This window comes from Scyliorhinus canicula, chromosome 16, assembly GCF_902713615.1.
Source record: "Scyliorhinus canicula chromosome 16, sScyCan1.1, whole genome shotgun sequence".
In the NCBI taxonomy this organism is placed as follows: Eukaryota; Metazoa; Chordata; class Chondrichthyes; order Carcharhiniformes; family Scyliorhinidae; genus Scyliorhinus; species Scyliorhinus canicula.
The window spans coordinates 90021404-90039242 of NC_052161.1; the positions used below are offsets into that span (position 1 = coordinate 90021404).

The 17839-nt window shown below is 48.2% G+C and overlaps 1 long non-coding RNA gene across 1 annotated transcript; it reads left to right on the forward strand.

Moving 5' to 3' along the window:
* Positions 1-1156: 1156 nt before the first annotated feature.
* Positions 1157-9032, forward strand: LOC119950566. The gene is made up of 2 exons (XR_005457361.1): positions 1157-1241; positions 8426-9032. It is a non-coding gene; the product is annotated as an uncharacterized LOC119950566 (long non-coding RNA).
* Positions 9033-17839: the final 8807 nt, after the last annotated feature.

Here is a 17839-nt window from a genome sequence, read left to right on the forward strand (position 1 = left end):
CCTCCCTCATTATTATGTCTGAGCTTTTAAAGCACACCTTGGCAGGCCAGCAGCACGGTTCAATTCCCGGATCAGCCTCTCCGAACAGGCGCCGGAATGCCGCGACTAGGGGCTTTACACAGTAACTTCATTGAAGCCTACTTGTGACAATAAGCAATTTTCATTTCATTTCATTTCACTGTCAGAGGTTCTGTAATAAGACAGTGCTGCACTCTCAGAGGTTCAGTGTTGAGGGAGTGCTGCACTGTCAGAGGGTCTGTACTGAGGGAATGCCGCAGTGTCAGTGGGTCTGTAATGAGGAAGTGCTACACTGTCAGAGGGTCAGTACTGAGGGAGTGCTGCACTGTCAGAGCATCAGTACTGAGGGAGCGCAGCACTGTCAGAGGGACAGTCTGGGGGGAGCGCCACACTGTCGGATGGTGTAAGGGAATTTGTACTGGATATTGTATGAGTTAGGTACCAAGTTTAGAATCATAGGTTTTAGTGAAATGATAAAGTAGATTTAGGTGAGTATTGAGATGAGTGTGAACTCAGGATAACTTTGTGTGACCTAATGTAATCAAGTATAGTTAATATGATTAAAGCAGAAGACCCAGAAAAAGAGTATAGCTTTACCGAACATTTAAAATACAACAGTCACTTGGGAAAACAATGAACAGCTCAGGGCTTAACTAAAATGGTTGCCCATAAATAAGGGCTATAAAGGAGTCTGTTTTTGTATACATTCGGCCTTGGTCAGCAGAACTGTCTGTTTCACAAGAAGAAAGTTTACAGAGACGAGATAAGGACTGACTTATGGCTACCATGGTTGACGAAGCAGAGAGAGAAACGACCAGTCTTGACTGAGACAGATAGAGGCTCACTATAAACAGTGGTGGCCAAAGTAAGGAAAGCAGATAAGACGGCTGTAAATTAAGATAAGAGTTTGAATCATGGAGTTAAAATGTATATAAAAGGCGGTAAGCCCTGAAGCTTTTTTAGATTGCTCCGGACAATCTCAGCTCTGTTTTTCTTATGCTAAGAAAAATAAAGTTCACTGCTTGGAAGATCGCTCCTCAGACTCTCTGTGTTTTAATATTTGAATAGGTACAAACAAATTGTCGTCCTGGGGAACCACGACAAAATTGGCGCTGTGAGAGCAGGGTTGGTGAGAGATCGCCCAGAAAAGCATCTGGAAGGAGTGGCGGAGGCGAAGGTCCGACCGGGGCTGGACATCCCAAAGCCGGCATTCTGACAGCAAGGTAAGCAGATTTGTATTGCACGTAAATCCTTGTTGTCAGAAAAGGGATCTCGAGGCCCGGCGCACTCAGCTCTTTGCTGGTCCTGGATCTCCCCAACCACAAAGATATCCTGCATAACTAAAACCAAATTGGGTAAAATAGTTTTGAGAGACTGAGTCTGATCTGAAGAGTAGAGTTTTGCATGCAAAGCGCACTGTGAATACTGTATTGTCTGTGAGTGGGTAAAAAGGGAGACGAGAAAAAGACCGAACGCTAAGGTAATGCAATTAGGTTAAGTCAACCGGTTTGGAGCGGGTTTTTCCAGGATACGACTTGCCCAGAAGAGAGTAAGTGTGGGGAAAATCTGCCAGTCCAAACCTACCCAGGACCTCGGGTAAGAGACGTCAACCGAGAGGGAGAGAGATCAGTGAGAGATCACTCTCTGACCTAATACGGTAGTCAAAAGCATAGGAGGGGAACCTAACCCCGGAGGGGGGGATTAACAGCTAGGATAGAGAAAGTAAAAGACCAATTTGAACAAACTGGTCTGAGACAGCAGCGTGGAGGACAGAAATAAGAAGGAGAGTCGGAACACAGGTAGGGTAATAACTAACAACGTGGAAAGGTCACACTGACAAAACCGCCTAGCGGAAAGAGGGGTATAATCGATTGGGAAGGAAGATTAGTCAGGGAATTAAGAAAGGAAAATAACAAAAACGGAAGCAACACTGGATTGGGGAGAAATTACACATATAACTAACTTAAAAGAGGTAGAGAACGAGTGGCCGTATGTAAAGTGGGAAAGAATAGCCGATAGGAATTGGATAGACGAAATAAACTTGGAAACTCTAGGGAAATTAATAAAGGAATCTGATAGATATAGGGTTTCTATAGACATAGACGAGCACGTAAAAACCTACTACCCTCTAGCCCGGGAAAGGAAGATAGAGCCGGGACAGGGGACTACGGGGAAGTGGATATCGAGACCCCGGTTAGAATTACAGATATTGTCAAGAGAAACCCAAGAGAAAGGTAAACAGGGGACTGAACACGGAAAAACGACACAGCAAGTAATAATCACTGTAACACCCAACTCTGACGGATTAAGTGATAAAATTGTGACAGTAATCCGAAAAGACAAGTAATGGCACACCAAGTTAAAACACCAGTGGAAACATTAGGGGATAAATTCCCAGCCCTCAGGGGAGACATAGAACACGTTTCTAAAAAATGGGCCAAAAGAACAAGTAAAACTAATACACCGTGGCCGGAGGAAGGCACTTGGTGCGTAGAGAGATGTGAGGACCAGAAGGGAATGATAAAGAACTATAAAATAAAAGATAAATCTAAGAAAAGAAAGGAGAAGCGAGAAAAAGAACTAGAGATACTGGCATTGTTTGAAAAGGAAGGGAAAGAAAGGAGAAGGGCATGGAGGGAAATATGGATGCAAATGCCAGTGCAACTTCAGGAAAAAGCAAAATTAGAAGATCCAAATGTAGTCCCGCCCCCATACTCAGAGGAACAGGGTTCCACGGGACTATATCCAGTTATATCAGGCACGATGAATTTTGAGGGAGCATTTGACACAAAACCGATGACGATGGAGGATTGGGAACGAAGGGAGCTAGAAAAGAAAAAAGGTGTAGAGGAAGAGACGAGGAAAACAGAAGAGGAGTTGGATGAGTTAAGCCAAAAGAGAAAGCAGTTGCAGGACGAAGTAGATGTAATAGACCTTTTGGAATGGGCAAAAAAGGGAATGGAAAAAGAAAAGGAACGAGAAGAGGAGGGAGAGAATGATAGAAGAAAAGATGAGGGACAAACAAGTCCTGATTCTTGCGAGGGTGAAAGGGAGGCGTCACAGGGAAAAATAGAAGGAAAGAGGGTCAAAGCCAGCAGAAAGGAAAGAGAAAGAAGAAGAAGCATAGAGGAAAAAATGTGGGAAAAGGCGCAAAGAGGCAGAAAGACGAGAAAAGGGGGATGCATGGACGTGGAAGCACCCAGTAAGAGTCGAGGAAGAGACGGAAGGAGAGACAGGAGAAAGTAGTGACAGCGAAGGGGGACAATCAGTGTTAGGAGAACAAAGAAAATCGACGCGGGTAAGACACCAAACTGTAAAGTTTCCAGAGGTGGAAAAAAGAAAGAAAAAGGTGTTCCCGGTGATTCTGAAAGGTGGCAGAGCACAGTATATCCCTTGGTCAGGTCAGGATTTGCCTAATCTAATTAATGAATTACCCAATATTTTGGATGGGGCTGGAAGGTGGATTGGACAGTTGGAAGCAGGAATGGTGGGAAAAAGGATGGCACTGGGTGACATCAAAGCTCTCCTGACAAAAGTGCTAGGAATGGACCAAATGGCAGAAGTAATGAGACGTGCCGGAATCCAGACCGCAGCTCATGACCCAAACGTAGACGGGACACTAATGGACCCGTACCGACAAGACATATGGCAGGCACTAAGGAATATGTACCCCAATCGAATGGATGTAAAAACCCTAAGGGGAGAGCCACTGGGAGAGGAGGAGAATGCAGCTGTGTATGTGGAAAATCAATTAAAAAGGTGGAGAAGGGACACGGAGAGGGACATTCTAACAGACCCGCTGACCAACTCCATGTTCCGGGCTGCAATTCTAGAGGGCCTGCCAGTCTCAGCTAAAACAAAACTGGAGGATGTAGTGGGCTTGGACTCAAAAAGTTACCGGGAGTTTGTGGATTATGTTGCCCATGCAGTAGAAAGACATCGCAAAGATGAAAAGAATGCAGACAAACAGCTGAAGGAGATACAACGTAAACTCCTTCAGGCACAATTGGAGGAGATCAAAAACAAAGATAAGCTAAAGGCAAAAGAAGATCTCACGCCCAGAAAAATAGCACCGATGATGGTGGAACAGAAGCCAGGGGAAATACCTGCACTAATAATAGGGGGAAGCGGAGATGGAGGCCAGCCCATCGTAACCTATAACATTTCTGCCTTCCCACTGCCCATAAACCCAGAAGCCCACAGCCTAAATTATCAAAACCGATACGCCCTACAAAATCAGACTGACTGGAATAAAAATGGGAAAAGACAGGGAAGTGGTAGGCCACCCTTTCAGAATCAGAGAGGACAGGGACAGGTTAATTATCAGACTCCGAGACAGGGACCACTGCCTGGCCCTCCAGGTGTGTGCTGGGGGTGCGGGGAGACAGGTCACATAAAAAGGAATTGCCTGCGGAATTCCACCAGACAGGGAGAAAACCAGCAACAGGCAGGCCAACAGCTGATCCAAGGGTCGCCGAACAGCGTCCCGATGTTTCAAGGGCCGGGGAACCATCAGAGTTTCGCATAGAGAGGCCCAGAGAACCCCAAAATGGTAGGACAGTACGTACAAATAACAGAAACCGCAGAGCAGGAACCTATAGTTAATGCTAGAGTAGGCGGGATCGAGGTCCCCATGATGATAGACACCGGTGCCACATGTACGTGCATACAAACGAAATATGCGGATCACCTACCATTGTCAAACCGGTTTGTAAAAACTGTGGGGTTCTCGGGGAAAATAACACTAGCTCAAATGACGATGCCGGTGCCTATTACCATTGGAAATAAAACTACCCATGTACCTATTTTAGTATATGATAAAACTCCTTTAAATCTATTGGGAAGGGACGCAATCCTAGGTCTGGGACTGAAATTAGAATGTACCGAACAAGGAATTGATTTGATGGGAATGTATTCACTTGAGGTACCAGGAAAGGAAGGGGTTAATGTATATTGGCTGGGAGATATAGAGGAACAAATTAAAAAACAGATCTGGACAGTCTGGGGAAAACTTATAGACACTTGGGTTCCACAAGCCAAGTGGCCGAGAACAGAATTACATAGTACAATGATATTTGATGAAGGACAGGCACCTGAAATACAAGAGAAATGGGAAAAGGAGGCAGGACGAGAACAGGAAATAAAGTCAGGAAGTATTTTAATTGGACTAGAGGGAGTGGCCCTCGCAATCGTTAGGAATGAATGGATTGACAAATGGTTCTCGGTACCTGGGGCGGAGCCACATGTCACATTGAAAGTTAATCCGGGATATAGATCAAAGGACCTAGGACCCATGGTGTTAAGAGCGCAAGACTTAGAATTTGTACAGACAGACAGTGCGGATATTTGGACGTCCAGCGATGGACAAATGACGAAAATAATTTTGGATGTTAGGATGCTTGGGACACCAAAGCAGATAACAATAGGAGTGCAAAGTGAGAAACAGGAGCGGGAATGGAGAGAGAGCTTAGAGCAGGATTTGAACTCCCTCCCACAGGAGTTGTGGTCCAGACAGGACACGGATGTAGGGAGGGTTAAAAACGCTAATCCAGTTGAAGTCAGATTAAAGACAGGACGCCAGGGGCCCTATAGACCACAATACCCAATCAACACAGAAGCAATTGAAGGAATTAGAGAAACGATTAAGGGATTGATAGAAGCAGGGGTATTAAAGGAAACCCGGAGTAGGTGTAATACCCCGCTCCTACCAGTAAAGAAGGCGGACGGAGAAAAATGGAGATTGGTGCATGACCTAAGGGCAATTAATGAGGTAGTGGAAGATATGCCCGTAGAAGTTCCAAACCCTTACACCTTGCTGACAAATATACCACCTGAAAGTAGATGGTTTACGGTAATCGACCTATGTTCAGCATTTTTTAGTGTGCCACTAGCTCCAGAAAGTCAGTATCTCTTTGCATTTACGTACGAGGGGAAACAATACACATACAATAGAATGCCCCAAGGATTTAAACATTCCCCACATGTATTCAATCAGGTGTTGAAAGCAGATTTAGAAGGAATACAGTTGGAAGGAACACTGCTACAATATGTGGATGATTTACTATTATGCACAGAAACACAAGAACAATGCAGGAAGGATAGTTTAAAACTTTTGAAAAGACTAGCAGAGGGGGGTCATAAAGTATCCTGGAAGAAGCTGCAGCTGTGCCAGAGAAAGGTAGAATACTTGGGGAGAGAAATATCAGCAGGACAGAAGGGGATAGCTCCACAGCAAATAGAAGCAGTACTGAAAATTCCGAAGCCACAGACGGTGGGACAAATGATGACATTTTTGGGAATGACAGGCTTCAGTTCAGAATGGGTGGAAAACTATGCAGAAAAAACGCAGGCACTACGAAAGATAATGAAGGAGGCAGGGTGTGACGAATTAAAAGCCAAACTAAAATGGGACAAAGATGCGCTAGAAGCATTTGAGAATATAAAGAGTGAAATGGCACAGGCACCAGCATTGGCTTTACCGACCTATGACAAGCCCTTTGATTTATTTGTGAGTAACAGAGAAGCCGGATTTGCTACAGCAGTGTTAACACAGGAAAGTTGCAAGGGAAGGCGAAGGCAGACTGTAGCATATTATAGTACCAAGCTAGATGACGTAGCAATGGGATACCCGCCGTGTTATCAAGGCCTGGCAGCAGCTTGGTGGGCGTACGAAAAGGCAGCTACGGTCACAATGGGATATCCGATAAACATACATGTATACCATAAAATAGCTGAATTGATTGAAAAAGGGAAGTTTGTTCTGACGCCGGCTAGAATTCACCATTTTCAAATGCTGACCACATTCCCGGACATTACGATAGTAAAGTGCAATAGGGCCAACCCAGCTGACTATATGCCATTGCCACATGAGGGAGAGGAGCATGAGTGTGTGAGAGAGACAAAAGTGTTTATGAAACTGAGGAAAGATCTGAAGGCAGATAGGTTAAACACAGAAGAAAAGAGAACGTTGTATGTTGACGGCTCGTGCCATAGGGATCATAGGGGAAATCATGCTGGCTATGCAGTAGTTGAACAGAAAGGGAAAACATTTGAGGTAGTGGAGGCAAAAGAATGTGAGCAGCCATGCTCAGCCCAGTTAGCGGAGCTTGAAGCACTGACAAGAGCATGTGAATTAGCAAACGGGGAAGCAGTGGAAATTTATACTGATTCAGCCTATGCCCACGGGGTTTGTCACCTGTTTGGGGCAATATGGAAGCAAAGGGGATTTATGAAAAGCGGAGGAGGACCAATTCAACACGAAGTTCAAATCAGGGCTTTAATAAGGGCTATGATGGGCCCAAGGGAATTAGCCATAATTAAGTGTCAGGCGCATAAAAAGGGAACGGATAGCATCACACAGGGAAATACCAAAGCTGACAAGGCGGCTAAAGAAGCATCAGGATACATTGAGGCTACGATAGCCCCAGTAGAAATAGCAAGGCCGCACCCAGGGCCAGGTGTGGGGAATATCGAACCTCAAATCACATTAGAAGATGTGGCACAATTACAGGAAGAAGCCCCTGTAGCAGAAAAAACAATGTGGAGAGAGAGAGGAGCATTACAGGGACAACATGACAAAATATGGAGAAATGGGGAAGGATTGATCATAGCACCCACATCATTACTAACCGTACTAATTAGTGAAGCACACGGGGTGGATCACTGTGCGAGAGGAGAAGTGGCTAGGAAGATTAAGAAAGAAGGATTCTGGTCACCATACCTGCAAAACTCAATTGACTACATACTAGGTCTGTGTGAGGTGTGTACTCAGAATAATATCAGGAAAGGCATTACTGCCCCAATAGGGCACATACCCATTCCAGAAGGGCCGTTTAAACATCTATGCATGGACTATGTGGATATGGGAAAGGTGGTAAGAGGAAAAAGATACATGCTAGTGATTATTGATAGATTCAGCAGATGGATAGAAGCAACGCCATCCAAAGATCAAGGATCTGGAACGGTAATTAACTTCCTGTCAAAAGAAATTATCCCAAGATTTGGCATACCCATGCAATTAAGTTCAGACAATGGATCTGCTTTTATAGGGAGGGCACTGAGAGAGACACTCTCAGCACTCCGTATAAAGCAGAGGTTTGGATGTGTGTATCATCCTCAATCCCAAGGAATGGTGGAGAGAGCAAACGGAACCCTCAAGGCGAAAATAAGCAAAATTTGTAGTGAGACAGGAAAAAACTGGATAGATGCTCTGCCATTGGCTTTAATGCAGTACAGGAGTCAGGAAAACAGAATCACACATTTAAGCCCGCATGAGATGATGACAGGAAGAGTAATGCCGGTGCCAAAGATCGGGGGAGCAGGGGGCCCCACATTGGAGTGTTTAGATCAGGATGCAAGAGAGTATGTACGACAATTAACTTTTATACATAGAACTATTTTTGAACAGGAAAAGGCCAAGGAGGAGGAGAGCCCTGCCACAGGACACCAGATCACACCGGGAGATCAAGTATACATCAGAAAGTTCCGGAGACGTTGGCATGAACCCAGACGAGAAGGGCCGTTTGAAGTCACCAGAGTATCTCCCACGGCGTTGCAAGTAGAAGGCAGTACACTGTGGTATCACTTGAACCATTGTACCAGAACGGTACCCGGGGTAGGGGAGAGAAGGGAGACTGAAGTTAGAGGTAGGGTGGATAGAAGTAGCAGCGAGGAAGAGATAGAACTACACGAGGAGAATCGTGAGGAGGAGGAGCAGAGCCAAAGTACAGCAGAAATAATAAATGATGATGAGAGTGGTTCTGTGCATGAGCTGGCTGATGATACAAATGCCCAGCTTCAGCCTGTTAGTCACGGTGCCGAGGGAGGTGAGGACGGTGAGAGGGCCTCGTTCCCCACATGGGACTTGGAAACTGTTTCCCTGGGGGACTTCCTTGACCCGTAACAAGGGAAAGCGGGATGCAGATGATATAGGGGTGCGGAATCAGGAAGGTAGAGTATTAAGACAAACAAGACGTAGGCGATCAGTGAGTACGGATACTATTTGGGAGAAAGGAGGGGTCTGTGTTATGTTTGGAGATCAGTGTTGCACATTTATCCCTAACAACACTGATCCAGAGGGGTCATTTACACGGGCCATGAATAAGTTGAAGAATCTTAGGGCAGAAGTGAAAGAAAATGCTGGGTTTGGGCATGAAGCATGGAATTGGTTGGATAGGCTGTTCGGAAGATGGGGGGCATGGTTTGCCAAAGCTGGAGCTGTAGCAATCATAATCATAACCGTTCTAGGACTCATATTTTGTTGTTTTTTACCCGCCCTGAGATCCTTCCTTACCAGAGTTGCAACACGGCAGATGATGGTTACAAGCTGCTCACGTTCGCGAGGAAAAACGGAGGAAAGGGAAAACCTTGAGCTGCCTCCGATGAGCGGATTCACCATGACCCTGGTCGAGATGGAAACTCGTCACTCTGTGAAAGGACTATAATAATGGACGATTGCTTTGTACCAACAACAGCACCTGACTGAAATTCGCAAAAGACTTGGAGAACTTAGTCTGTACACAGGAATCAGTCTTTTTTCCTTCCCTTGACAAGGGTGGGAAGGTTTTTGGCTGATGACTGTCAGGAGCAAGCAATCTGGGGGAGCGACCCGAGAATTAGAACCTGGATAGATGAATTATGATAAAGAAGAATTAGGGGCGTTGTTCCCTGACCAAAGTATTCGGCTCCTCCACATTGCCTGCAAAAAGTGTTTAAAATAAATTGTAAATGGGATCCAGTAAGGGGATTATTTGAGCTTGGTAATTTGTGTGAGGCTAGGGAATAGCCTCAAAGGGGGGACATGTAAGGGAATTTGTACTGGATATTGTATGAGTTAGGTACCAAGTTTAGAATCATAGGTTTTAGTGAAATGATAAAGTAGATTTAGGTGAGTATTGAGATGAGTGTGAACTCAGGATAACTTTGTGTGACCTAATGTAATCAAGTATAGTTAATATGATTAAAGCAGAAGACCCAGAAAAAGAGTATAGCTTTACCGAACATTTAAAATACAACAGTCACTTGGGAAAACAATGAACAGCTCAGGGCTTAACTAAAATGGTTGCCCATAAATAAGGGCTATAAAGGAGTCTGTTTTTGTATACATTCGGCCTTGGTCAGCAGAACTGTCTGTTTCACAAGAAGAAAGTTTACAGAGACGAGATAAGGACTGACTTATGGCTACCATGGTTGACGAAGCAGAGAGAGAAACGACCAGTCTTGACTGAGACAGATAGAGGCTCACTATAAACAGTGGTGGCCAAAGTAAGGAAAGCAGATAAGACGGCTGTAAATTAAGATAAGAGTTTGAATCATGGAGTTAAAATGTATATAAAAGGCGGTAAGCCCTGAAGCTTTTTTAGATTGCTCCGGACAATCTCAGCTCTGTTTTTCTTATGCTAAGAAAAATAAAGTTCACTGCTTGGAAGATCGCTCCTCAGACTCTCTGTGTTTTAATATTTGAATAGGTACAAACAAATTGTCGTCCTGGGGAACCACGACAATGGTCAGTACTGAGGAAGTGCCGCATTGTCAGAGGGTCAATACTGAAGGAGTACTGCACTATCAGAGGGTCAGTACTGAGGGAGTGCCATACTGTCAGAGGGTCTGTACTGAGTGAGTGCCGCATTGTCAGAAGGTCAGTGCTGAGGGAGTGCCACACTGTCAGAGGGTCTGTACTGAGTGAATGCCGCATTGTCAGAGGGTCAATACTGAAAGAGTACTGCACTGTCAGAGGGTCAGTACTGAGGGAGCCCCGCACTGTCAGAGGGTCAGTACTGAGGGAGTGCCACACTATCAGAGGGTCTGTACTGAGGGAGTGCTGCAATGTCGGAGTGTTGATACTGAGGGAATTTTGAGGATGGGTCAGAATGGGAATTTTGCAACTGAACACTGTCTTCACCTTGCTGTTTCCAGGTTCCCGAATTATTGACGTATTAAAGATCCCTGCCCTCAACCTGGTGATACTTTCGGTGTTACTTCTCATCGTGCTGTCCTGCTGCCGTCGAAGTAAATCGTTTCCCCGAATTATTTGATCAGGTCCTACCTCAATGACGACCCTGAGCCACACCTGTTATGTTTCTTAAATGAATGCTCGAAGTCGTTCAGCAGTTGAAGGATGGTTTATTGTGCTCCACAATAAATGACTTTGTTAGCTTTTACTTACAGAATGGCACTTGTAAAGATACTGCTTTTCTATGCTCTGCAACTAGGCCTGACCACACTTGCAGCCCTGAGCTCAACTTCCGTCCCTGTCCTGCTCCCCGTCTCTCCAGCCAAAGTGAGCGAGGGCGGGCCTTTGGCATCACTCTTATATGTCCCTGTGCTGCCCCCTGGTGGTACTTCCATTGCCCATCAGCCCCTTCTGTACACACTCAGGCGAGGATCACTACAACACCCAGGCTTCCTGACTTCCTTCAGAAACTCTGTAACCCGTCTCAGTATGTGACATCAGATTGGGGTGTGGGGGGGTGACCCCATACTATTTCCTCGGTGGAGGGAGATTCGGACATCTCAAAGGGGAGCATCATCAGAGTCACTCACGGCAATGCGCGTTGATCGTTATTTTCACACTGGCACTTTCACACAGAAAAAGGCCATTCGAGCGATGGTTAATCAGTGTACCTGTGTAATCTTACTTTTTGGGATACATTGTGATTTACGTTTAACCTGAGGCTGATTGATTCGGATGGTTTACAGGAGGCACAAGCAATTTCTAAGGCTCTTTTCCACGGTAGATCTGAAGTCTGCACACCACCAGCTCCCAATCCGCCCGGAGGACCGCCACTATACGGCGTTCGAGGCCGATGGCCGCCTCTTCCATTTCCTCCGGGTTCCCTTTGGCGTCATGAACGGGGTCTCGATGTTCCAACGAGCAATGGACCCAATGGTGGACCAGTACGGGCTGCGGGCCACATTTCTGTACTTGGACAATGTCACCATCTGCGGCTATGACCAGCAGGACCACGACGCCAACCTCCACCGTTTTCTCCAGACAGCACAGAAACAGAATCTCATGTACAACAAGGAGAAATGCGTTTTCCGCACAACCAGACTCGCCATCCTCGGCTATGTCGTGGGAAACGGAGTCCTGGGCCCAGACCCGGACCGCATGCGCTCCCTCTTAGAACTCCCCCTCCACCATTGCCCCAAGGCCCTCAAACTGTGCTTGGGCTTCTTTTCCTACTACGCCCAGTGGGTCCCTCAATATGCGGACAAAGCCCGCCCACTCTTTAGGGCCACACGATTTCCCCTGTCAGCCGAGGCATGCCTGGCCTTCGACGGCATCAAGAGGACATCGCCAAAGCGGTCATGCGGGCGGTGGATGAATCTACTCCATTTCAGTTAGAGAGCGATGCCTCACAGGTATCTCTTGCAGCCACTTTAAATCAGGCAGGGAGACCAGTCGCATTTTTCTCCCGTACCCTCTCCGCTTCAGAACTCCGACACTCCTCAGTTGAGAAAGAAGCACAAGCCATTGTGGAGGCTATCCGTTACTGGAGGCACTATCTTGCAGGTAGGAGGTTCACCCTCATCACCCACCAAAGATTGGTTGCCTTCATGTTTGACAACTTGCAAAGGGGCAAAATTAAAAACGACAACATTCTGAGGTGGAGGATCGAACTCTCCACCTACAATTACGACATTAATTATCGACCCGGGAAGCTCAACGAGACTCCAGATGCCCTATCCCGCGGGACATGCGCCAGCACGCAGATTAACCGATTGAAAGTCATCCACAATGACCTCTGCCACCCGGGGGTCACCCGGCTCGCCCACTACATCAGGACCCGAAACCTGCCTTTTCTCCAACGAGGAGGTAAAAGCGGTCACCAGGGACTGCCCGATCTGTGCGGAGTGCAAACCGCACTTCTATAGACCAGACAGGGCCCACCTGGTCAAGGCTTCTAGGCCCTTTGAACGCCTCGCGATTGATTTCAAAGGGCCACTCCCCTCAACTAACAAGAACGTTTACTTTTTAAACGTCATAGACGAGTTCTCCCGTTTCCCATTCGCTATCCCGTGCCCCGACATGACCTCCCACATAGTCATTAGGGCCCTGCATAGCATCTTCACTCTGTTTGGTTTCCCCAGCTATGTACACAGCAACCGGGGTTCGTCCTTCATGAGCGACGAGCTGCATCAGTACCTGCTCGACAAGGGCATTGCCTTGAGCAGGGCTACCAGCTACAACCCCAGGGGGAACGGGCAGGTGGAGAGGGAGAATGCGACGGTCTGGAAGACCGTCCTACTGACCCTCCGGTCTAGAAACCTCCAAGTCTCCCAGTGGCAGGAGGTCCTCCCAGACTCACTCCACGCTATTAGGTCCCTTTTGTGCACAGCGACCAATCAGACCCCTCACGAGAGGCTCTTCATATTTTCCAGGGGCACTACCACGGGGGGTCTCACTTCCGGCGTAGCTGAGGACACCGGGCCCTGTACTTCTGAGGAAACACATCAGGGCACACAAAACCGACCCCCTTGTTGAAAAGGTGTGCCTGCTCCACTCCAACCCCCAGTACGCATTCGTTGAGTTCTCTGACGGCCGTCAGGACACGGCATCGCACCGGGATCTGGCACCCGCCGGATCCAGCGGTCCCTCTAGCCCCACAGAAGGACCCCTCACCCTACACCCCATGCTGCCGCCCCCTCGCGCTCCCGAGCCCGCGAGCTCGCTCCATCAGTTCCGCGCACCCGCGCCAGCAAGCCCCCAGCGCCCCCAGTCCCCGGTCGAACCAGGAGAGTAAGAAGCTCGGATACTACCTTCCCTGGAGTCCGCCATCATACCCCAGCACACAACACCCATCCAGCCACAGCAAGAGGCTGCAACCCCGGTGCTCCGCAGATCACAACGGACAACTCGACCACCGGACAGACTGACGTTGTAGACCACCACCCCCGCCGGACTTGATTTTTTTGCAGCGGTTGAATATGGTGAATGTAATATGATAATTCACACTATGCCTTGGTAAGCGCAGTAGTGTTATCCGACCACTAGGGGGAGTAGCTCTGGGAATGCTCAGGAGATTGTACAGGGCTCCACCCTTGGCTCCGCCCATGACTCCTCCCCCTAGTGCTGCTGTATAAATACCCTTGTCCAGAGTCAGCCTGCTGTTCACTGAGAGTTCATCAACGGGTAACAGGCTGGCTCTGTAGTAAGTCGATTGAAGCCTAGCTTCATATTGGAAACACGTGTCTGGTGAATTGATGGTTCCATCATAAGGTCAAGAGGGGCTGAATTGGCCTCCCCCTGATCCAGTGTAAGAAGCTCAAGTGGGGACAAATTGGCCTCCTCCTGTTCCCCTGTAACAGGCTCCAGAGGGACTGAATTGGTCTCCACCTGTTCCTGTGTAGCAAGATCAAGAGGGGCTGAATTGGTCTCCTGTTCCCCTGTAACAGACTCAAAAGGGGCTGAATTGGCCTCCTCCAGTTCGTGCATAACAGGCTCAAGGTGGATCTGGATGGTTAAGTGAATGAGGTCTAAAAATGGGGAAGTCTTGCATAAGCTAGGCACACTGCGCTAAATCGTGGCTTTTCAAGAAGACCAAGCAGCACGGTTCGATTCCCGTACCAGCCTCCCCGGACAGGCGCCGGAATGTGACGACTAGGGGCTTTTCACAGTAACTTCATTGAAGCCTACTCGTGACAATAAGCGATTTTCATTTCATTTCATCAATGCACTAGTTAGGCGACACCTGGAATAATTGGAATAGTTTTCATCCCCTTATGTAAGGAAAGATATATTGGCATTGGAGGCAGCCCAGAGAAGGTTCACTTGGTTGATCTCGGGTATGGAGAGATTTTCTTATGAAGGGAGTTTGAGTAGGTTGGCCTGTACACATTGGAGTTTAGAAAAATGAGAGACAACCTTATTGAGACAGGAGGATTCTCAGGGGGCTTTAACAGGGTAGATGCTGAGAGGATGTTTCCACTTGTGTGGGAGACTCCAGGACCAGATGGCAAAATCTAAGTGATCACCCATGTAAGTCAGAGAGGAGGAGGAACTTCTTCTCTCACAGAGAGCTGCAGAGCTAGGTTGTTAAGTATGTTGAAGGCCAAGGGAGAGATTTTTAAGAAATGAGGGAATCGAGGCCAGTGGGGATAAGGCAGGAAAGTGATGTTGAGGATTATCATATCAGATCAGTCATGATCTCATTGAATGGGGGACAGACTCGATAGTCCGAACGGCCGACTTTTGTTCCTACATCTCATTGTTCGATGTTTCAATCCATCACTCATCGAAATTCCAGTGGGTAGAAACCTAAATTCTCTGATGTGGCGGTTTTTGATTAATTAGTGTTTTTAATGTTGAGGTTGTTGGTAGATTTGTTAGCGTTTTTCAATGTTGAGGTTTGTGGTGAATGTAATATATGAATGTATATATAATAATTCGCACTGTTATTGTAAGCGCAGTAGCGCCATCCTACCACTAGGGGGAGTAGCGCTGGGAGCACTTAGGAACTTGTACTGGGCTCCACCCTTGGTTCCGCCCACGACTCCTCCCCCTAGTGCAGCTGTATAAGTATCCATGTCCAGAGTCAGCCTGGGTCACTACGAGTTAATCGACAGGTAACAGGCTGGCTCTGAAGTAAGTCGATTAAAGCCTAGATTCACATCGGAAACACGTGTCTGGTGAATTGATGGTTCCGTCAATTTAATCGACTTAAGAACAGTAAGATCGATTATGGAATCGGCCCTCAAGCCTGGACGCCTGGAACTCAACCCGCAGGATGCAGAGGCTAAAGAAATCTTCTCCCATTGGATCCGGTGCTTCAAGGCCTACCTGGCCGAAGCAAGCACAGCCGAAACTACAGAAGATCAGAAGCTGAGTCGACTGCACGCGAGGGTGAGCCATAGAATCTCAAAGCAACTAAACTCGGCCAGTTCATATACTGCGGCGCTAGCAGTTCTCGAAAAAATGTAAGGCCAATTAATGAAGTTTACGCTCGCCATGTGTTTACAACTCGCCGTCAGCGGCCTACGGAATCACTCGCTGAATTCCTAAGAGAACTTAACAATTTGTCCAATGACTAATTAGAACATAGAACATAGAACAGTACAGCACAGAACAGGCCCCTCGGCCCTCGATGTTGTGCCGAGCAATGATCACCCTACTCAAACCCACGTATCCACCCTATACCCGTAACCCAACAACCCCCCCTTAACCTTACTTTTAGGACACTACGGGCAATTTAGCATGGCCAATCCACCTAACCCGCACATCTTTGGACTGTGGGAGGAAACCGGAGCACCCGGAGGAAACCCACGCACACACGGGGAGGACGTGCAGACTCCGCACAGACAGTGACCCAGCCGGGAACCTAACCTGCGACCCTGGAGCTGTGAAGCATTTATGCTAACCACCATGCTACCGTGCTGCCCCTAATTACTAAGCGGTTACCGCGGCTGAACACAGGGAATTGGCGGTACGTGATGTTTTTGTAGCGGGCCTCAGGTCTAACTATGTGCGCCAACGACTGCTGGAAAAGGGGGCCCAGGACTTAGAAACAACTGTGGAAGCTGTGACCACGATGGAGGTCTCCTTCCGCAGCCTTAACTCGTTCCCCGCGGACCACGCGACCCCATCATGGGCCCCCGAGCAGCGACTCCCCCAGGCCTGTGCTACGCGGCCACCCAGCCACCATGCTGCCCCACCCAGCCACTATGCTGCCCCAGCAAGCCACTATGCTGCCCCAGCAAGCCACTATGCTGCTCCTGCCTGCCATTTCTGCGGCCAGAACCAGCACCCGCGGCAGCATTGCCTGGCCCGCAACGCGATCTGCAGCAGCTGCGGGCAAAAAGGGCATTACGCGAGAGTGTGCCTCGCAAAAAGGCCCCCAGTTCCAACTCCCCAGCGACTCGCAGTAACCCCTCGCTGCACTCTCAGCCCCATGGGGCCCGAAACGTTGCGGCCTATGCCCTGACTCCTCCCCCTCCAGCCACGTGCGATTCATGGGGGCCGCCATCTTGGACGCCATCGTCCTCGCCGCCCGCCATGTGCGACTCATGGGGGCCACCATCTTGGACGCCATCTTCCTCGCCGCCCGCCATGTGCGATCCACGGGCCTGATCGGCATCTCCGCGCTCGGACAACTCAGCGGAGGAATTCGAACAAGACTACGAACTCAGACGGCAGTCATCACAGGGCCACTCCAGCACAGCTGATCGAGCCGCCGACTACCCGCAACTCAGCGCGGTCACCCTAGACCAATCCCGACCGAAGAACCTACGAAACTCGATAGCAGAGGTCCATATCAACGGGTACAAAACGCCATGCCTCTTCGACTCCGGGAGCACAGAGAGCTTCATACACCAGACCTGGTAAGACGCTGTTCGCTCTCCGTTTTCCCCGTGCAGCAAACTATCTCGCTCGCATCAGGCTCCCACTCGGTCCAGATCCAGGGGCGCACCGCCGCGACACTCACAATCCGAGGCACTAATTACTCGAAGTTTAAACTCTACGTTTTGCCCGAACTCTGCGCGCCACTCTTATTAGGCCTAGACTTCCAGTGTAACCTGAAGAGCCTCACCCTCAGCTTCGGAGGGCCCCTGCCCCCACTCACGATCTGCAGCCTCGCTATGCTGCGAATTCCTCCCCCTCCGCTCTTTGCCAATCTCACTAAGGACTGTAAACCCGTAGCCACTCACAGCAGGCGGTATAGCCTGCAGGATAGGGTATTTGTCAGAGCAGAGTTCCAAAGGCTACTCAGTGAGGGGGCTATAGAGGCAGCGATAGTACCTGGAGAGCTCAGGTGGTGGTCGTTAAGACCGGGGAAAAATTTCATATGGTGGTCGACTATAGTCAGACTATAAATAGATTTAC